Source organism: Streptopelia decaocto (genome assembly GCF_964273445.1).
Source record: "Streptopelia decaocto genome assembly, chromosome: 4".
Lineage (NCBI taxonomy): Eukaryota > Metazoa > Chordata > Aves > Columbiformes > Columbidae > Streptopelia > Streptopelia decaocto.
In genome coordinates this window covers 73680975-73704874 of record NC_138658.1, presented here as the reverse complement: position 1 = coordinate 73704874, position 23900 = coordinate 73680975, and positions in this window count along the sequence as shown.

Here is a 23900-nt window from a genome sequence, read left to right as displayed (position 1 = left end):
CTTGCTTTATGATTCTGGAAAAACTCACAATTTTGTTCAGTGAAACATATATTTAAGGTCCGTGTCACATAATGTATTCTTGTAATTAACTTTTCAATGTTTGTTAACATAATGCCACTTACAGTATTGGGAAATGCAAACTATTAAGAGTTATACAGCTTCTGTATTTGATTAAAATATTCTGCGAAGAGCTGTGGCACAACACTAAACAAGAGAATGAAAAGGTCAAAAAAAATTTCCTGGTTGGTTCAATAAGTTAAAATTAGCATCTTTCAATAGAGAGAGTTGGAGGGAAATCAAAATTCTATAAAGTTGCTTTGCCATCAATAGATTAAAACATAGTAACTAAATAATGCATTAATGGACAATACAAATAGATTGTGTTTCACATTTAGATTTCTAATTAATATTCAGTATGCAATACTTTATGTGGTCTAGTAGAGGTAAGGTAGGCATGGGAAATAGGAGCTATGACAAGCCCATGCGTACGTAGATAGAACAGCAGTGCCATGCACTGCCCACTGAGCACTTGTCACACCACCAACAGTCACAGGCATGTTAACTTTTTAAAAATGCTGTATCCACTCTTGAATACAGAAAGACCATGCCGAAGAAATAATGACATAGGAAAAAAAAATCAGAAAAAGATTATCATGGAATCACAGAATGATTTAGTTTGTAAGGGACCTGTGAAGGTGTCTCATTCAACGTCATTGAAAGCAAGCCTCAATGCTGCACATGACCTTGTCCAATTGAGCTTTGAATGTCTCAAAGGATAGAAACTGTCATGGAGAAAAAAATGTTTCATCATATTTAAGTGGAATTTCCTGGATTTTAATTTGTGTCCGTTGTCCCTTCTCTTTATTCTGTGCCCGTCCAAGACAAGTCTGGCTCCTCCACCTCTATATTCTCCCAGCAACATGAAGTTGAAGACAACAATATGATCTCTTGCCGGTCTTACATTCTTAAGGTGAAACAAATCCAGTTCTCTCAGTCTCATGTACTATGTCCTACAAAGCAAAGTGTATTTTTTTTTTTTTTACAGGGCTATAGGATTTACATCTTCTAGTCACTGCAGCTATAAAGCTGGGACAAGTTTTGCAAGAGAATGGCTGTTATTCTGGAAGAACCTCAGATATATTCATCCAACCATGGAGAATTAGAATGGCTGTTACTCTGGAAGAGTCTCAGATATATTCACCCAACCATGTCACAGAATAGGGGAGAAAATTCCCATTTCTCCCCACCAGGATGAATTGAGAGTTAAGACTGCACATTAATGATTTCTGGTCAATCTTCTGAAGCTGTTAATATGGGCCTATTATAATCTTGATACATCTATGTGAGTACGTGCCAAATACTGCTGATAATGGCTGTGCTGTGTTATTGTCAAACTAGTGGCTGGTCACTAAATCTTAACTGGTCATTTACTGCAACTGAAACAAGGCAGGAATACTAAATTTTTCCTACCTGCCTGAAAGGAAGGGACTAGAGATCCAGAAATACTTCAAGTAGGACAGAGGAAGTGAGGTGATATGTGAAGAGTTTAAGGGTTCGAAGAAGGATTTTAAAAGGGAAAAAAAAAATTAAAGACACCACAGGGAGCTCTAGACAGGAGGTAGAAAGACACAGACAGTCTTTTGTAGTGGGAAATACTGCTGTAGTGGCAGGACTATCCAAGGTTAGTGGAAGTACAGTAGAAAAATTCCTTGGTGAAAAAAAGAAACTGCTACCTTGGAGCATTTCTGCCTTTAACTATGGCATACAAGCTAAAATAATTTATAGCAAAAGCCTCCTTTAGATTAGGACCTCACACAACCTTATAGGAAGTATCTGACAGAAGAAACTTGACTGGATTTGTTACAATTAATCCTGCCTGTACTAATGGGTGATAATCAATGCCTGTAAAGTAGTGGGGAAGGAAACTAATGCACCAGACCACTTGTCTGTTCCTACCCTGCTCTTTATTCCACCAGAAAAAAGGGATATGAGGATTCAGTGGGTGAAAACTGAAGCTTGACAAGTTCAAGCAAAAGCACATATTTCAACAATGACAGCAAATAACCACTGGAACAGTTTATCAAGGGATGTGACTCTGTCACTTGAAGTCTTTACATCAAGACTGGACATATTTTTAAAATATATACTGTAATTCCATACACAACTAGTGTGGAATTGCTGAAATTGAATGTTCTACTTGAGGTATGACTAGGCTATGGCAATGGATGTTTTTAGTCTGAAACTTAATACACAAAACTTTCTGGTTTAAGTGAATTTTCCTTTGACTTCTCTAGGCAACGATTTCACCAGGTACCTGTAAAAATTTATTCCTGAAAACTCTGGGCTGATTTTTGTCATAAGCAAAAACTATGATGAAATTAAAGGAAAGCAAGTCCTCACCAAAGCCGATGACTTTACTGTTGACTGATTACTGAAAAGAGCTTTGAAATAAACAGTCCTTAGTGACAGAGATTGGAAGGTAAGTCACAGTGTGAGGAGGAGAGATTATTCTTTAAACAAGCCAGAAGAAAGCCACATAAATCTGAAAGAACCACAATGCAGAAAGGCATTTGTTCCATTAACAGATCTTACATAGGTATTAAATAAAATATTGTAGCTTTATTAATAAAAAAGCCTATTTTAATGCGTGCCAAGCCAACACTATTTAATGTTTCCTGCAAAGTCACATTGACTTTATAAATATTTATTTATGTAAGCCTAATGCCAGAACCCAATGCTTTCAATTATGAGGAAACATCTTTTTTAGAACATAATACTTTTTTTTTTTTCCAGTTTATGTAGATATTTAGAATGAACAGGCAAGAAGGAATTTTGAAAGAATGGTTTAACACTTCATTATAAGTGCTGTTTCACCGCAATTTTGGGAAGCCTCAAGCTGACCTGAAATCGAAGATCTATTTTCTGGTTCAGAAGAAACACTCCCTACATATGAGTCACTTCATACCAGGTCATGACAGGGCTTTAATTGTTGTCAAATTTTTTGTTTACTATGGTACCACTGAATTGTGTGTTTCCAGACCAAAAAATATGAAAGATTCATACTATATAATCTGAACTTCTGGTTCATTATATATAGTAAAAGTTGACTATTACTGATAAAAATCTGGCTGGTGGTGTCATTACAGCCAAATAACCAAGTTATATACATACTGAAAATCTGAAATGACACAAAGTACCAAAGCAATTAAAATTTTGGACCTTATACAATCAAATTGAATGTGTTTTTGTGGTGGTGTTTTGTCCTTCCTTCCTTCCTTCCTTCCTTCCTTCCTTCCTTCCTTCCTTCCTTCCTTCCTTCCGTCCTTCCGTCCTTCCGTCCTTCCTCCTTCTTTCTTTTTCCTCATTTAATCATGGCTTCAGTGATATCCAACAGCTATGACCACCTTTCAACACTGACTATATTGTGTATTATTTGCCCCTTTGAATGGAAATTGTAGTATGAGTCCCACTCCTGAACAGTGTTAAAAACTAATGATCAAGTTCTCGGTGTCATAAGCACAACAGCCTTTAAAAAATAATGTAGTCTACCAGTCTTACTTTTCATACAACCATCTTTAAAAAATAACATAGACTGTCACTGCCTTACTCTTCCCATGTTCCCAGCTATGTGACAATTAGCATAGATAAAATGGTATTGAACAGTTGTTTCAAGTCCCCTTTTATTCTGTTATGAAGGATGTACCAGAAAGTGGACAACTGACAGGTTTGTACATAAAATAAGCCAGTCTGTTTGACAGTTTAATCTGTGCACTGGACCAGTGGTAAGGGTTACTTCCTCAAAGTGCCAAAAAATTGTTGAGATATAATAAAAAAACCCATATCCTTTAGTGAATTCAGTATCTCTCTAGCTTTCTGCTTTCTTTCAGCTTTTAGTATATATATGCATTTCCCTAAGGTAAGCTAATGCATTTCTCAATTCCTAGATTGCTTTAACAACAAGAATCGAAGACGATAACAAAATGAATTCCCAGACCCATTCCGAAGCACACGAGCTTTGAATTTTAAGTATTTTGTTGTTTGAAGGTAGGAGTTATAAGCAGTATCTTTTGAATCTAATAGAAAAGCTTTGACTTGTGATGTCTCCGTCTTCTCAGCCACCAGTCAAATGTTTTTATACTTGTGTCAGAAAGAGGAAATATGTTATGATACCTTTCAGAAAATTAATTAATAGAAAAGAATGCTGAAAAGCCACTAGCTATTTTAGATGGGGCATAATATCAAGGAGCTTTCAATTTTTAAATGTGAAAAAGCCTTTAAAGAACACCAGTGAGAAGAAGTATTTATGATTCCTTCTGTCAAATATGTCAGATTCCTGTCAAACCTTTGTGTGATATTTTAAAAACACAGAAATTGGAAAGCAAATAGTAAATGGCTGACTCATTTGTCAGTTTAATGACGCTAAGGCTTGGTGTCTTGGTAATGCAGATGGTATTACACTTTTTCAGATTTTGAACTCTGAAATATTTCCCAAGGAAGTTGTAGTGTCTTGTATGAGTTTACAGACAGAAGGCTTGATTTGCTTAACCTGTCATAGACCCTGAAAAAGCTCCTGTGTTTTACAGGTGGCAAAGTAAAAAACACTGATATGCTGTAAAAAAATGCATGAATTGAAATGACTGGTCTGCCTGGGGTGACCGCTGGCATTCCTCTGACTTTAGGTGGGTAAAATTTAGAATCTACTATAATTTAGTCGTCTAGGCTTCTTCTAGTGTCAGGAAAAAGAGATGTTAAGATATTTGCAATGAAACTGTCCTCTTTAGGTTCCTAAATTGGACATTTCAAAGCTTTTACTGAGACACCATCACATTTAGATGGCTAAAGCAAGTGATGCAAATCTCATTGTTTAAGTCCCTTCACAAAACTGCTCATGATCTACAAAATAAGAATGAATTTACACTAGAGCTCAAAAGCTTTTCATCTGAGTAAAAGCCTTCAGCTGCTTTAAATTCAGAGGTACCACAAAGAAAAACAGAAATTGCTTGGGTCCTGCTTTATCTGGTTACCTGTAGGGTAATATTTGCTTTGAAAAAAAACCTCTTACTGCTTCTGGGAGCTGAAAAAGGCACTGAAATTTTTTATAGGAACACAAAGGGCATAGTATCTAAAAATGACTAGAAGACACCCCAGCTTGTACTTTGAACAAACCCTTGCACTATTTCTGTGAGCCCGATGTAGATAAGCATAGCTATTTGTGCTTGTAATAAAATCTTGTACTCTTTAAAGACTTTCTTACTCAGGGTAAACAAAGGTTTGTGGAATAATATCATGTGCTACAGCATGGTAACCAATTCTTACAGCTGACGAGGCTTTATGCTTATTGGAGACAGACTTAGAAAACATGGAAAGATGAGTTCATACACATCTACTCTAACAGCAAGAATCAATTGGTTTTTAAGAGTAAAACCACAATGTGCTAGGGAGAAAAATAATTTATTGACTAAGATGCTAGAACAGCATAAAAACCAGGATTCCATTCCCATGGCACATCTATTTTTTCAGTCAATTTCCAATGATTTTGAAGACACTACCAAGCAAAAAATGAGAAGGAAAACAATAATGTGGAGATACATCCTGGGATACTTTAGTTAACATTAGAATTTTTAAGCTTACCTTACAGAAATCAAAATTCGGACCTGTAATGTTCACCTGCCATCATAAGAAAAAAAAGTACACAGAACCACAAGAGATCTGTGGCTCTACCAAGTCAAGCACTTTTTTGTTTCTATCAGAGACATCTATACTATGCAATTTCTATCCTAAACTTAAGAAATTTTATGTGAAAATGAGTTATGTTGTTTGCTTCTATATACCTCAGTAAAAGCTGAAAACTCTCTTGATTGTTAGAAGCATTCCTGTTTGTAGTCCAAATTATTTATAGCAAGTTTATGTCCTGCCAATATCGTCTTATTCCTCATAGGCTGTACATCCCGCTCAGCGATTTGGGCTCTGAGTTGGGCCTGTAGGCTGGCTTTCTTTAGAACAAAGACCTAGTTCTTAATCTGATGGAGTTTGAAAGAGAACTAGCATTTTTTTTGTAAAGTTAGGTCTTTTGAAAAGTTAGATAGATGTATATATATATTCATATATATACATATGTATATACTTTTTTTTTGTATAAAGATCAGATTGCTAAGATTGTTAGAATGATGTTACTGAATGAAGCAGAGTTCAGTCAAACGTCTGTACTTCCAGGTTATTTCCAAACATCCATACTACTGAGATCACATTAACAGGCCAGTAAAAACCTCAGCAATTTTTTTCCTTATGGTTTTATAGAGACTACATGTGCCAGTCTTCATTTATATGGAACTATCCCTTGTTAATTAGAAAACTCCTTGCCAGCAGACTTGCAATCATGATGCAGGTTATCACATCTCCCCTCTTGACCACATTAAACACTTTCAGCTGACAGGATATAACAATCTATTATTCTGCACAGAGTGCAACTCCCTCTCATTTCTGTTGTGTCAATCCTTTAACAAGGTAATAAAAATCAGTCAGACTCATGTGGGTTTGCTCAGGGCTGCCTGTTTGATGTCCCTGATTGTGGACTTGGGCTCTGCCTTTGCTTTGGGTTCAGTTCTCAGCAGCATAGAGGACCAGAGTTTTAAGAGCAGCACCTCCATCAGGGGAGATGGAGAGATCACATGTAGCAAAAACAAGAGAATAGAAAGTGTAGATGGAAGAGGAAATGCCTGAACTTGTTAAAATAAATAAACAGCGACAAAGAAACAAGTTAAAAAGGAATATATTAAAAAAATTACAACTCAGAACATAAAAATTGGTAGGTCTTTTTTTTTTTTTTTAACAACAACTTCAGAAATCTGCAGAATTTAGGGAAGAGAGCAACAATTGCAGAGATCTTGTGTCTCTTAACCTGTTCTTCATCATAGACTGAAATGTGAGGAGAGATGGACAGATACTGTAACCCAACTGAATTCTCCTTTCTAAATGAGTTAGGATTCACCACCGAGCAACAAAACTGCACAAAACAAGTCCATCTTGACCACAAGCAGTGCATTAGCTTATACTATCTTCACAAGCCACTATAATAATACAGTCATTGGAGTTCTTTTTATGTATTGGGTAAACTAGAAAAGGCTGTTGGCTCACTTAGGTGACTTGAATAACTCAACTGCTTGCAATTATTTCTCCTTATCCACACTGAAGGACCTGTGAAAGACTTCAAGAGATGTTGAGCAAAAAGAAAGGAAAGGGAGAGTGTAAATAAAGTGAATCAATCTTAATGAGAATAAATGTCTTAAAGTTGATTGTTGGGAAGCTCATATAGTGTCTAACTTGATGGTTTGGAAGGAAATCCTAAAGTAGTACACAGTAAACAATGAGTCTAAAAATATGAAATAGCAAACTATGCAACGATTTCCTTCCAAGCAAATGTCTTGTGACTAAAATGTCACGGAAGTTTATTGGGAGACCACCATAATGTGAGCACTCCAGCAGGTTAAATGAAATGCAGCTGTCAGTTTTGGCATTCAGTAAGTTTTATGTGCCCGGATTTGCAGTTTTAGAGAATATCTTGTGGAATAGTTTTTAATCATGAAATATCTGAAGTGTTTTTTGTGTTATTGCATCACAGGGCATCAAAATGGTTCCAATTGAGGCCATTGGACAGACTGGAGACCTCAGATCCATAGAGCAAACATCTGTCGCTTCAACTGTCTCAGTGGCAGACAGCTGTAGGACGCCGTTTTCTGTTACATGGCAAATGATTAGAAAAAAAAAAGAAGAAAAAATATAGCATGATGGTGGGATTTACTGATGTTGGCTGATAAAAAATGAAGGCTATGAAAAAGAAATCTGTTTTTTTTCCCAATGCAATAGTTCTTATTGCATTGTGTTTATACTTTTCCTGGTCTCTCTTCGTCAATTGCCATGTTCTTCAATATCCTTTTCAGGCTACACCTGTTCTTATTATATATTTTTAAAATCATTCTACATTGTAACTTTACCTTTCTCACTGTTTTGTGGTTTTGCTTTACTCTTATTTTCTGTGTACCTCCATACAACCCTGTTCATCCTTTTGTTCCTCACCTCGAAGTAAGCCAGTCAATGTTTTTTTTTCTTTTTTCCCTCCATACTTCTTGAGTATATACATTGCAAATGAACTATGAATTCTGATTTTCAGTGGTTCTTGTGATGAAGGGTAGCTGTAACAGAAGTAATCTTCGGACTGACAGAAACTCTCAGTTTTGTAATAAGGTCGTAGATAGAATGAATTGTGGCTCATCAGTTTCTACATGATATAAGTTGTTATCCAGAGTAGAAAGAATGGTTTGCATCAAGAAGCTTACTCCAAACATGTACAATCCTTAACTTTCAAATATGTGTTTATATATATATTTATGTATTTACAAAATTATAAAAATCTTTACCAGTGCCCTTGATGACTGAACACCTTTCAAACTCCTGGTTCTATTTCAAAGACTGGAAGCACTTGTATTTCTGTCTGATTGGACGGTAATCACTTAAAACGAAACCAAACCAAACCAAAAAACTTCCACTCCTCTCAATCCTTTTACTGGAGAAGGCTGAACTGTATATCTGAAACATTCAAAATCACGTGTACTGTGAAGTAAACATCTGACAGAGGATACATTATCCTGAATAGTTTAAGCCTTAGAAAATCATAAGCCTGTTTTGAAGTCTTACAAGTGGAAGTATTAAGCTACATTGTTCAGTTGTTCTCACCAAGAAACCCCATAACAACCAGTTGTGTGTTTTGCTTTTTTCCTCTACAATATCCACCTCTAAGGAATGCATACAATATGTTGCAACTGATATACTATGCTCAAGCACTTCAAGTAATCCCAAGAGAACCAACTCTTTTTTGCTTCCTTGTTGATAAACCATTCAAATGTTTCAATACCTGTGTATCTCTTCAAATTTCTAAGGCAGACCAAATGACACGTTTTGTTCTACACCAGAAACGTAAGTTATTGTTTTTAGTCAACTTTTTCCATCTTGTTCTTTAATAAATCTAGTGAAACCAGTCATCTTCTATACCTCAGAGAAACTATTTATCTTCCACACAACTGTGAAAGCAACCTCCAGAAATTCTATTTGAAGGCTGCAATGAGTCAGATCATGCTTTTTTAAGAAAGAATATGATTTAGGTTCTGTTCACGGTACAGACAAACGTTTTTTAGGAGGACTTGCTCTTCTTAAATGGAACGCCTAGGCATTTTCATGTAAATTACTCACCAAGTTGACAAACAGAGCAGAGGCAATAAACTCTAGTTGGGACTCTGTGCAGTTGTAACGACACCCGGTAGATTAATGAACAAGAAGAGTGAGTGGAGTATTTCCTCTCTGGAACACGCAGGCTACCGATTCATCTTCTAGAAAACAGAGCAGGATTTTAACTCATCTTCTCTCCAGGAGACAGAAAAAAATATTTGCAGGCATGACTGTGTTAACAAGAAGGTATGAACTGACGACATCAGAAACAATAGCCCTTTTCCCCCAGGCCTCGGAAATAAAGTCTGCGTTTCATCACAAACTCAACTTAAGAAAAAATATATATATATATTTTTTAAGCTAGAATCATGAAAGCCAATGGTATCCTGGGTTGCATTAACAACAGTGTGACTATCAGGTCAAGGGAGGTTCCTCCCCTTCTGCTCTGCCCTGGTGAGGCCACATCTGAAGAGCTGCATCCAGTTCTGGGCTCCCCAGTTTAAGAAGGACGAGGAATTACTGGAGGGAGTCCAGTAGAGGGCTACGAAGATGGTGAGGGGCCTAGAGCATCTTTCTTATGAGGAGACTGAGAGAGTTGGGGCTGTTCAGCCTGGAAAAGAGAAGCTGAGGGGGGGGTCTCATCAATGCTGATAAATATCTGAAGGGTGGGTGTCAATAGAATGGACCAGACACCTTTCAGTGGTGCACACTGATAAGATGAGGGGCAATGGGCACAGACTGAAGCACCAGAGGTTTCATCTGAATATAAGGAGAAACTTATTTCCTTTGAGGTGCCAGAGCCTGGACCAGGCTGCCCAGAGAGGTTGTGGAGTCTAATTCTCTGGAGACATTCAAACCTGCCTGGACCGACCCTGTGTGATCTGCTCTGGTGAACCTGCTTTAGCAGGTGGGTTGGACTGGATGAACTCCAGAGGTACCTTCAACCCCAACCACCCTGGGATTCTGTGAACTGCTTATTTCTGATTTCTGTCCACGAGCAGGAGGATTTCTTTCTTGGTGCTGCCAATAATATTTCAATAAGGTTAAGCAGCTTTGTATATATGGCTAAGGATTAAAATCTTTATAGAGGGATCTGGCAACTCCCATGAACCTGACACCCACTGACAGCAATAATCAGTAGAAATTAATTAGTTGACTCGGTGTCCATGACAAGATGTTGGTGGGGTGAGGCTGCAGAAAAGTCTCTGTGAGGAGAACTGTGGGGCTGCCCTGAGCTGGACATGGCTGTTTCCAGCCAATTCCAACCAGTTCCTGTAGGTTCCACAACAACCTCACTGTGGGACACAGACAAGCTGGTGGCACCAATGGGAAAATGTATTTAAAAATGAGCAGAAAATACTGGTCAGGCAGAGGAGGAGAGGGGAAAAAAGTGAAAAACAACCTGCACACTCCAAGGTCAGAGATGGAGACAGAGCAGGAGATGCTTGAGGAGCTGAAGCAGAGGTTCTCCTGCCGCCTATGGAGGAGACAATGGTGGAGCAGGAAACTCCCTGCAGCCCGAGCAGGTATGCCTTTTTTTTCTTGCTACAAAACTTTAATTGGCAATAAATAAAACTAATTTTCCCCAAGTTGAGCCGGTTTTGCCTATGACAATAATTGGTAAATGATCTCCTGTCTCTATGTTGACCCACAGTCTTTCTTGTTCCTGTTTCTCATTTGATTTTCTTCCTCCACCCCATCAGGGAGAAGGAGTGACTGAGTAGCTGGGTGGGAGTATGGATTAGGGAGTAGGTAGGCAGTAGATACAAAACAGGCTATAGTTCTTAATTAACTTTAAGCAAAATCAAATTCAGCTGTAACCTTGCATGTTCAAATTTTATCCGAACTTGGCAAAATGTAATAATAAGAATTTTTAGGTTTCCCAGCAGTCTTCCAAAGGTGAATAACAATATTCTTTGGCTGCTCTGGCTAGTTTTTGAACATTCATCCAGACATGTTTCTCTAACTTTACTCCTTCTGATCTTACTGTGAGTCCGAAGTGTGACTCTCATGGTGTAGCATGAAGATGTGATACACATTCTGCTTTGTTTAATATAAGCATACATGGCATAATTAAAAGCTCTTGTAAGTGAGGAGGTGTATCTTGGCTGTCCTATATTTTTTTAGCCCCAAACAGAATCTGAACAGTCTTTTGCTGCATAAAAAAATAACAAAATCCAAACTGAACTAAGATATACGCAGAATTGTTAATATTCACAGACACGATTGATCAGCCATTGCAAACCATTGAAACCCAACTGATTAGGCATTTAGATAATCAATGGCATATTGATCGGCAGCAGATGATGAGGAACCAATAAAATGCATAAACTTAGAAACAAATGACTTGTAAAGACTCTAACTCACCCATATCAGGCAACTTAATCATAAGGAGTGCAAACTGTGACCTCTGAGTGGGATGTGGTAATGTGGCAATCAAGAAGGTAGCAGAGGTGTGCTGTATTGGTCTTGCCTTGCTGGACCGACAAGAACAGATGAGACTGTTTGTGTAACTTGCTGTACCTTAAAGTCATAATGTGCCTTAACTCTTATTGTTTCAGATTTCAGCACATCTCTCTATCATATGCTTATTGTCCTAAGAAATGTATAGAATTTGTAAAACTACATGCCATATTACAGAATAATACCCCACAAAACCTGTTAAGTTTTCTCTTAGCCACTCTTTCTTTTTCCTCCCCCTTCTTTTCAAAAGATGTGCCTGAACCTATCCCAGCAATTAAGAACCATTTCAATACTTAAAATGGAATCTGAGTGAGGTTAAAAAGTCTGTAAGACTGGTGGATCTCAAGACTGGGAAGAGCTTCACATTTATATGCAAAGATAAAAATAATTTTCCTCCCAACAATTAGTAAAAGAAACAGAAGATAGATTGTTGCATTTCATTTTTTGAAATGAGCAGTTTGTCTTTGCAAAAAGCTTTCCAGCAGTAATCAGAGACATTACTGAAACAAGAAGCAAAGCCAAACACTTTCTTTCCAGCTCAACAGAGAAGCAATCAAATCTGTTTTTCATCATAAAAAATCTGCAAATATTGGATGCTACTGCTTGAGATGCCTAAGCAACACATTGGGCTGAGGCTAAACCTGTGGGGTTGGCTTCCATTTCACCTCCTAGACACAGCCAACACAAATGCTTCAACAACCACAAAGTATGAAGTCAAGAGAGGCAAAAAAGCAATTCTTGCTCATTGTCTCCTACCCAAGACTGTCAGACCTTGGCTTTCTACAGACCGTGAGGAGAAACAGCCAGGAGAGCTCAGCTGGTGGCAGCTGTAGGTCATTTACCAAGTTATTCACTGCAGGAACTTTAACTTCTAGGCAGGCAGGATGCCATTCTCCTGGACCATAAATGGTTTGAAATATTCCTTGTTTTCTCACCATCAGAATCTACAGTAGAAATGATAACTGAGTTGTGGGTGAATGTTGCCCAAAAGGTCTTTTTTTTATGAGAGATGCAGGAGCCAGGTTTTGTGTGTAGGCAGTGACTGTTGGTATCAAACATCCAAGAAATCCTGAACATGATTTTGGAAGGAAATAAAGAGATGCGCTTTTTTTGACACTGAATTTGTCGAAGTGGCAGATTTGGAGATTTCTAAGAGAGAAAACTTTGTGACACTTGTATACACCTGTGTGTATATGTTCGTATATCTATATAAAAGGGAGAGAGAGATTATAGTTCACAAGTATAAATAGGTAAAGATTTATATTTCCTACTCATTCTGCTCATTTCTAGTCAGTAGCTACTAGACCTTCCTATTAATACTAACCAATACAATGGCGCAGATGAAGATAAAATTAATGACATTCATTGACCCTTATATTTTTGGCCTTTAATTTTTTATGACAGGATTTCATAGTCATAAAATTTAACACTGTTTTTCATTACAGATTTCTTCTACCTAATTTGTCAGCTACAATAAATAAGACTTTGGTGGATTAATATTGGTATGCTCATGAACAGCAACCACAGCGAGTCGTGTCGGAATATAAATTACCCCTACTTTCACTAGAAAAGGGAAATCCAAGCACTACGAAGAGACTTATTAAGAAAAGCAATCAAATAAAATGTATGACTAATGGTGTCAATTCCTTACAGTGAGCATCTTTGCTCCAATCATTTGAAAACTGAAAGTTGTTCAGATCCCTCTGAAATAAAAATGTTTTCTTCCTCTGTTATATGTCAGCTTTGGGTTAGTTATTGCATTCACTCAAGTCTAATAGCAAATGTAGTACTGAGCAGAATCAATGTTTTACTGTATATAGTGATTGCACAAGTTAGTTTCTTTTTTAAAATGAAATATATTTCTTTACAGTAAATACACTGGGAAGCAAAGATGATTAGACAGCTACTCTTGTAAACATGACTGTGGTGTCTACTGATTACTTCACATCACCAGTGGTCTTTCAATAAAAACAAAACAAAACCACAAACTTTGCTTTCTTTATATATATATATTTTTTTTCTTATATATATATATATAAAAATATATATATCTATCTAAAAGACAGAATGAGACTGTAATTTAGTTTAAAGCTATATACATAATGTATGAAGCATCAGCTACATTTTAGGAAGCCATTCCTACTCAGTTGTTTGGCAATACCCCATATTCATTTGTGCCTGGAGGACACTTAAACAACTTTAAAAGAACATATTTTCTTTTGCACCAAAAGTGAACAAATGAAAGGTTTACTTGCTGGTCAGATAAGGAAGTGAGAACATAGCTGAGTGTTAAAAATTGTTTAGAATGTGTCAGATGTTTTGCAAGTAGAACTAGCCCATGACTGTTGCATTGGAAAGAGAAGGCTTAATCCACCTTTTCCAGAATGTAGAGGTTAAGGGTAATTTTATGCACCTTTCACATAGCACATCTCATATACTGACCTTGAAGCAGCCCAAGCGAAGATCCATATGTTCATATCTATATGGTGAGAGCAGTCATGCTCATTAAAGGCTTAGTCCAGAGAAAAGGGCCCATAACAGTTCACACCAGTCCCCTCCTAACTTATACACCTGTGGTGCCCGCTGAGGACTCAACTCCCAACAGAACAGACAGCCCATGTTTACAGTGTTTTGCGTATGGGAAATGAAGCAAAGCAAATACAGTGACTCGCCCCAGGCTTGGGAAAAGACTAGAACACAAGTGTCCTGCCTCTCAGCAGTGCTGCCGTCTGCCTTCCTGAGCTCATGTTTGAGTTATAGCAACTGGACCCGTCTATTTTCATGTCTCTTGTGTTGAGGGCTTTTTTAAGAAACACTGGCTGCTTTACACTCTTTCAGTTATGAAAAGGGAATTAAACATTTGCTTGGGTTACCTATTGTGTCATGTTAATTGGGGTTTTATGGAGCAGGCAAAATATTCTGAACAAAGTACTAAGTGCTTGCATCATTTTCATCAGCATGCAATCACAACATAGAAAAACTTAATTCAGACCATAATACTGATACTGATTATCCTGAAATTTGGACTTGTATAGGGAGTTTAATTTCTATATCACAGATCCAGATCTAAAAAAATCCACATGCCCCTGGAAAACTATGTATTCATAACTAAATTTGGCAGTCAGGATGTTTGTTTTATCTACTTTAAGCTACTTTTGAAAGTTAATTTAAGTGTCTTTCAGAAGACACAAGCTCCTTGAATACTTAATGGAAAGAGATAAGCTTAAAGCCACCTAAAACCGCTTTCATGAATAATTCTGCCTGACCTCAACCCATAAGGGATATAAACATGAGCATATACAGAATAATATTTGCATGCAGAACTGGTTTATCCATGGAAACAGATAGTTGTGTCTATATGCATGAATACTGTGAGTAAAATTGCTGCCTTTGCTGAGTTGTAAAGGACAGTGTATGTAAAATTACAGGAGATATTTTGAATCATTGATCATCTTGATGATAAGAGGTATTGAAGTTTAAAGTAAGCTAGTAATTTTCAAAATTGACTGTGGGTTTGTGATATACAACCTAAAATTTCTTTTCCTTAATTCAGGTTGCCTGTTGGCTTCACATATCCTTGCAAACTATATTACATTTCAAAATGCATATTGAACCTTTCTGCATGTGGCATTATCAGTTAGTGGATAATTTATAGAAAACTTGTATAAAACTTTCCGAACTTTAGATTTATAGGAAAAATAATGGTCTTTCCTCTCTCCATCACCTGCATGCTGACAGGTTGTAAATATAAGACAAACCTAAGTCATTTCACATATATCTCTCTGCTGAAACGTGGCTGCAAGACTTATAGAGCTTCTGTGTTTCAGATAGAGATGACCATCAGATGAAATTAGTGTTAACATAATAAGCTAGTTATTGCTGGTATTAAAAAGAAGAAGAAGAAAAAATATAATAGGGCAAATACAGTAGGAGTTCAAAAGCTGCAGAGTAGCACTGAAAGAGCAATAGTGGCCTGAAGCAAGAATCCAAGTAATTACATCTCTTGCAGGAAGTCATGAGAGGCAGAGTTAGATTTAGATGAAAGGAACGTCACCAGTTCACTTAGCCTGTTTGCAAGACACATGCCACCTTCTACTATAATGGAGAAATTCCAACCACAACCCTTCCTCTTCCAACCCCAAATAACACCACATTTAGTTGGCCAGAATTCAAACAGTGGTTTAAATTGCCCGTACAGCAAGCAAAATGCAAATGCATGGTAGGCACTGAGTACAGCGTACTCATCTCCATACATTACTGAATTCCATACAGCAGCACCAAAGTTAACATTTTTTGCACATGAGTAGGGAGGGAAGGACTTCAGGTCCTCTGTACTGCCATGGCTTTACTGCTTCTGAATAAATCACAGAATCACAGGCTGGCTGGGGTTGGAAGGGACCTCTAGAGATCATCCAGTCCAACCCACCTGCTAAAGCAGGTTCACCTAGAGTAGGTCGCACAGGAATATGTCCAGGTGGGTTTTTAATGTCTCCAGAGAAGAAGACTCCACAACCTCTCTGGGCAGCCTGGTCCAGGGCTCTGGCACCTCAAAGTAAAGAAGTTTCTCTTCATGTTCAGATGGAACCTCCTGTGCTTCAGTCTGTGCCCATTGCCCCTCATCCTGTCGCTGGGCACCACTGAAAGGAGTCTGGTCCATCCTCTTGACACCCACCCTGAGATATTAATTAACATTGATGAGATTCCCCCCTCAGCTTCTCTTTTCCAGGCTGAACAGACCCAGCACTCTCAGTCTCTCCTCGTAAGAGAGATGCTCCAGACTCCTCATCATATTCATAGCCTGCTGCCTGACTCCCTCCAGTAATTCTTTATCCTTCTTAAACAGGGGAGCCCAGATTTGTATGCATTAGTGTAAGACTAATAATTAGTATAAACTAATCAGCTATATGTGATGTGAGTCCAAGATTTCAGTGGGTACTCACAGGAGTGGGGCGGGAAGCATGACATGTCTACAGAAAACATCAACTAGGCATTACTGGAATATCATGTCCAGTTCTGGTGTATAACATTTTAAAAAACAGAGATATTTCTGAGAAGTTGTATAAAGCTGTCCTGTATTCTTGAACATATGTCTCATGGACAGAGATCACACGAGCTCAAGCTACTTAATCTGCTTCAGGAAAAGACAGGAAGACAATTTATGATTATCTGTAATTCCTATGCAGGGAAAAGCCTCTTGTACTAAATGTTTCCATAGCATAAAAAAATATTGGCATAACAAAATCCAGCACTGGCAATTAAAATCAGACTAACTTAGGCTAAGACTTGTTAAGCAGAACTGGAAGGAATAGTGGGGGTTCTGTCTGAGGAGGCAGCTGGTGCCCTCACACCTGGCAAAACCTGGGATCTACATGATAAATAAAGCCAGTTCACATATGTTTAACAGGCTCATGCAGGCATTTCAGCATAGCCAGTGTCACTACCTGAGATTAATATCTCATGAAAAAACAGAAAACAGGAAAACAGATCAACTTCTCACAACCAGAGGGCTCATTTCTACAAGCTGGAATCACTGCTTGGAATAATTTTCCCTTATCCCATAAGTTCCTGTCTTGCTGTTGGAGGTACCTCAATGGCTCAGACTGCACTTATAAGCTTCATCTCACTAGGGTTTTTTTTAAAGCTCCTTGTGAGGTCTAATTTTTGCTGCTATAGGCTTTGGCATTTGCTTTCCAGAGGCGCAGTTTTCCAAAGGTCAGTAACACCCCAAGTCACTGTTTTCCCTACAACATCCCTGCCTGACTGACATTGCTTAAGGCAATCCTGTCCCCCAGGAACTTGTGCCAAGAGAAGGGAGAAAAGGAATCCACATTGACAAGTTCTTCAGCTGTGCTAGAAAAATATCTACTGAATGGTCTTAGGAAAACAAACAAACAAATCCCAGTGAAACACTCCATTGTGGATATTTTGGAAATTACTTAGAAATTTCTGTGACTTTATGAGAAGACCAGAAGAAAATGCAGAACCTAGTAATTCCTGTAAAGTCAAAGTCTAAAATTCTGATATTATCTTCCACCCTTTGTGCCCTTCAGGCTATCAGCTTCCAGCTGGGAACAATGGAAAAGATGGGATTACCAGAGTAATAAGAAAATAATGTCAGGAATTTGCAGCTTTCAAGTCTTGTATGGTCACTAAGGGAACCATAGCCTGTGACATAATTTAGACCACATAGAAGCCTGCAATAATAATTCCCTCATTGCCAGAGATTGGTCAAAACATAATTTTGAAAATGAATGATTTATAGCTGGCTCCTTGTCAGCCTTCCCTCTCCTTGTAGGAAATGAAAGGAAGAAGAAAAGAAATCCAACCAAAAACACATGACCCTGTTCAGTAGCACACCTATATACTGGAAGACTGTGATTGTTTCAGAGAAATTAAGAAAGAATTTTGCTTGGGAATAGGACATTAAGGAGTTGCCATAGCAAAATATTAATCATTGTATTTTTTTCCATGAAAAATGTATTAAAATGGGATTAAATACATATCAGTATACATTAAATCATCTGAGGTTTATGTACTTGGATTGATTCAGTTTTTATTGTGTGAAGTACATGTATTTTTTTCTTTCAGCTTTTTTGCTAAGTAGAGATCACCTCTCTATGATTCTATCATCTCATCTTTCAGAAATACTATCAAGTTTCTTTCTATTTAATCTTTAAGTGTGTATTTACCTTCTGGGGGTTTGGTTTTGTTTGTCTATTTGCTGTTTTCTGTTTTCTTCCAGAGTAATCCTCCATAGAAAATACTTATTGACATAAATATATATATATATATGGATGTGGATATGAATTGCTTTCCAGTGGAGGTTGCTGGAAATTCTATAGTAAGACAAAAGTACCAAAAAAAATTCAAGAAAAGCACTTAATATGTAAGCACACAAAAATAAATGAACAAAGAAAAAGCCATTAAGTTTTAAACTTATGCAACCACTTGAACACTGGAATTTTAAAACCTTAACTGCCAGCAGTAACATTTTAGTTACATTAAAATATTGCATTTCTGCTCTACATTTATTAGTATTGTTGGTAGGTTAACGTGCATTGAAATTAGCCACTTAATTTGCAACTATGGATGGGTAAAATCTCTTTGCATATGAAAGAGAAGATTATTTTGCTTCTATCATTGGGCCAAGTACAAGAAAGCAGGAAGGTTATGGTCCTGCTGCTGGGTCATTATGAAAGGAACACCAAATTCAGTTCATTGACCAATGATACGTAGGCACCTTCAAGGATGAGGCCTTTAATAACTGGGCAAGAATATGCAATAAGTGTGATGGTAGAATGTGAGTAAACAGCAGATAAATGAGAAGTACATGATAGAAGTTAAATAGATTGTAGGATAATGCGAGGTGCAATTTTAGGTCAAATTCATTGGTATAGAAAGAACCAGAACTCACTCTGGATTTCAGATAGCAAACAGCTGTATTGCTGCATGATCAACAATACATCATTTTACACTTACTGCCAGAATAGTAAAGGATTCTGAGTAATGAACCCAACACAGAGTGAAACTCTATGTCTCAGCAAGACAGAGTAAATAAGCATCTTTAAGAGATTAAGTCAGAAACAGAGTTTGGAGCAGATAATTGTAATTAGTGGAGAAATAGATGCATGAGACAATGGGAGCAAATTCCTGGGATGACATCTGTGGCCATTCAGGCAGAAAGAACCTGGGAAACAGAAGACAATCCTGGGCTTTTTGTTTGTTACTCCTCGTTTGTGAGTGTAGTTGACTGCCATAAAGCAAAAGGAGAAGCAATGGAGTATAATAGTACATAATTCAAACTGAGCTAGGTAACTGTGGCATTTCAAGAACAAAGAAGATGCAAAATGAAGTCACTATGTTAGCACAACCAATAAAAAAGATATAATCTGTAAAGCCAGCACTGGAATGGGAAATGTTAAATGGTTCCATATAACCAGAACGCTTCCCATAGTCAAGCTTCTCTTACAGAACCTATCATTTTATTATATTTTAATTAGACTGTTTTAATTTATTAATGATTGTTATTAAATTTACAATACTTTTCAGTTCTTAAATAATTCCTGTATTTTATCCTGAGGCAAAATCTCTTTAGCCTCTGGCACTTAAACTCAAAGACTTCTCACTTATCTGCAATAACTACACTATCTGACTTGAAACAAAAGAATAAATATAAGGCATCATGCAGGGCAGATTTCCGACAGTGTTATAATTTAATACGTTAGCCACTCATGTCAGGAAAATTGAATAATAGTTTGTGTCATTCATCAGTGAGGAAGTTTTACTTCATGCTGTTACTGGGACATGTTTGTACTACCCAGAGACATCCAGCTCAAAGTCATGTTTGGGAACCAGTTCCTTGTGTTTCTGCCCATTGAGACAGGCTCTTTTACAGAGCATTTCAAAGCAAAAATCTATTTTAAGTGCTTTGAATCACACACCTAAAAAAGCCCTTATCTATTTTTTGATTAGAGAGGAGGGCTTAAAGGTTGTGGCAAAATTTTCCTTTTTTTTTTTTTTTTCCTTTCTGAAGTAGCATTGGTCTAGTTAAACCCTTGGCTTAAGAATCAAGAATTAGCAATATGAATAAAATACATCATTTGCAGCTCATTTTTTTTTTCTCATTTCTCAGAACAAAATGTGTGTGTGTGTTGTGGAATGCTTTGTTTCCTAATTTAAAGACAACTATTTCTGTTTCCTTTCTTCTTCATTTCTTTTTCTCTTAGAAAAGATTTAGTCTGTTGTGTTGGTGAAAATAGTCCAAGGCAAAAACTTAGTATAAAGCACAAGGTGATAATGACTTTGATGGCCCTTAGATTGCAGAGAAAGCTCTGTCTCGTGCCTAAACAAAGGTTATTGATTTGAGAGAAAACTTATTTGCATTATAAGAAAAAAGTTAAAGATCAGACATCTCCTGCTATAGCTTCAGGTGTTCATTTTGGTTTTGTAGATCTAACCCACTCATGCCAAAATAATACTTCTCAATTTTTCACAGGAAATCCCTGAAGAACAGAAAAAGAAGGAAATTTTCTCATTATGAGAATTTAAATGGGAGGGACAGGGGAGAAAAATGACAGCTTGGAACTGTTTAAAGCGTTTATGACAAAACTGGTCCATAAGCAGTCACCATGGTGCAGAAGCAAGGGCATAAATGCCCAGGGACAACCCAGGGGCTCCAGCTACGAGGTTCAGAGCAGTTTGCGATCACACGTTTGAGGTCTATTGCCCTGCAGAAGAGTGCCTGGGTGGAATTCAGTTCCAGATTAATGAAGCCAAAATTTAAATACCTGCATGCCAATGTCTGCAGGCACTGTGGCTGTCTAAGCTCCCGTTTGTATTCTGTGGAGATCTAATCAATAGAGTCAGCAGCATCTTGAAATTTATTCAGCTTTCCTAGAGCTAGTAACCTGAATTCATTCAGTTGAGTTAGCCTCCAGCTTCCATTCACTATATTGCCTAGATCTCATTTGACTTTTGCCTAGAGTGTTTCTGCTGAACAGAGTTTTAATTGTTTTTTTCCAGTTCAAACACATGGGACAATGTGAGGGCTGTGCCACAGTCTGACTAATTGAGGATGCAAGACCTTTTAGGACAGTAAAATATTTTTTTAAGTACAGCAGAAATCTCAAGTGCTCTATGTGAGTACTGTAATCAGCTTTCATTTTGTAAGGAACTGGCTGGCTCATTGCAAAAGAAATTCTAGTAACAAAGTAAAATACATTTTGTGTGGACAGTCAGGGGACTTTGCAGTGAACCAGACATATATGTTGCTTACTGTGATAAATCACACAATGGCTTTTCAGGAAAACAAACAAAAATATTTATATGAATGTGAAATTATTTTGCATTATCTACTGGCTTTGTTCTTCTGTGTCTACAGTTTACTTTTTTTCCATACTGTTTTCACTAATATATGATCTCTACAAAGATACTTTATCTTTGAAGATGGAGTCAAAAAGGTAGAAGAGTAAATTTTCCTTTTCAAGATTTTTTTCTATTGTTGTGGCTTCATTTCTTAGAAAAACTACACTGCATTCCTGAATATGGCCTTTCTGCAAAGTATTATGCCTATGTAAACAGTGAGAACAGAAGGAACAGTTGGTTCTTTTTCATCTTTCTTTGGCAGATGTTGTTTCATCTCATGCTCTTCATTAAAAGCAAAAGTATATTTTCTACACCATTATTGTATTTACTTGTTTGTCAAATGCTTCCCATGGAACACCCTTTGGTAAAGGTTGCAGCTCATGTCACTTGATGTAGCTTTAGGATGAACATGTGTTTTCTCTGCATAATGTACAAAAAGAAGATGACTGCTCAGTTGGTGTCAGAGAGCTGGGCTCAATCTCCTTTTCTAGCAAGGTTGCTTGGGTATTATTGGGCAAGCTATGTCAGACTAGACCCTCAAAATGCCTCAAAAGCACCCAAAACTTCTGGTTGGGATGGAAATACCGGACCTAATTATTTATGTTCTTTATCCTATACCTCAGAAGAATCAAGTTCCTTTGTGTAAGGATGGGTTTAATGATAGCTGCTACACTGAGGCTATAGAGGTGTATGATTTAGGAAACTCTGGATGATGAGGTGGTTCTGTGACATTGTCTCTTGCCAGACTCTTTGCGTTTATCTATAACCCTTAAGTTTCAGGATCAAATGGAAGCTTTTGTCTGTAAATTTTCACACCACATGTAAACTTCTTAGAGGCACCTTTTTAGACAACACTGACTCATTTAGGGTTGATTTTTGGGTTTTGTTTACATATGACTATATCATTTGGTATCATTTAGAGACTGGAGTATGAACATAGGAACAGGAGACATTTGTTCCAACCTTTCTTCAACTGCAGAGTTTTCAAATTTCCAGCATTCTCTCACCTCAGAAGCATTGTCATGAGAAGATTTGTGCTACTTCCACCATTCACTTTGGAAAGAATTTTTCTCTCTTGGGAAATTTCACCCCCCCAAAAAAATTAATAATTATATATACATATATATATATACACACACACACATATAAATATAAAAATAAAAATTATAACACAATTTTGTAATGTAAAACTATTTCCAAGCAGTTCTACTGATGACTCTGTTAGCTGAATGCGAATTCCATCCTCACATGATCTTTGTGATGTAAACCACTCAAAACTAGTTTTTCTGTTGGAGCACTGCACGAGACAGACTCGATGTTTTACTTGACACCATAAAGTGAGCTTGGAAATATACAGTTCTTTTGAGTCTTTGAATGTCCCTGTTCACTTGTGGATCCTTCTCCTTAATATGTTCCTGGAAACAATATTCTCAACACTCAAGGATCAAGAGATCAGAGAAGGGAAGAGACAGACAGGTTTCAAGAAGGTCAGGCTAGGTTAAGTGCTTGTTCTACACACTTTGATTGAGTTCTTTTAAATGTGCTATTGGAAACAATGTGTAACCGAAATGAAACTTTTTATTTGCTTTCCAAGGAGTCTCCATTAGTCGTTTGTCAATTGGCTTTTCATCCTCCTGAGGTTTTTCTTTTTCTTGTTTTCCTTTTTCTTTTCCTTCTTTCTCTTTCTCTCTCTTTCTCTTTCTTTCTCTTTATCTTTTTCTCTCTCTCTCTTTTTCTCTTCGTTCTCCTACTCTGTTTCTCTTTCTTCTCCTTCTCTTCCCTCCTCTTTTTTTTCTTGTACTTCTTTCTCTTCTACCTCTTCTTTTCCTTTTTTCCTCTTCTTTCCCTCTTCTGCTCTTACAATAACACTTCTTAGAAACCAGAGATATAAAGTTCCACCAGTAGAAAAGAAGCAATTTCCTGTGGGCAATGTCACTGCTAATATGAGATGTCCAAAAGCAGATGTTGGTTGCTTCAGGCTGCCCTATAATATTCTTTTAATCCTTGACAGGGCACCATGGGTACTGAGTAAACTCTACTCATGCAGATACAGTTATTGAACATTTGAAGTTGGTAACAATATTGCAAAATTCATGCTCTTCTGAATAAACTACACAATAATAGCCTTACCCTCTGCACAAGGCTTTCTACAGGGCTCCAGTTGAAAGAGACAACTAACGCAGAACAGATGAAGCATAAAGAAGCATAAATATTGTACAATGGCTCCAGAAATGATCATGCATGACTGCCCACGTCCTAATTGTCCTTCGTTTGTATGTAGATTTAACAGTGCAAACACCAGTGCTGTACCATTAGCACTACCAGCATACATTTATAAACTAACCTCAGGAAAT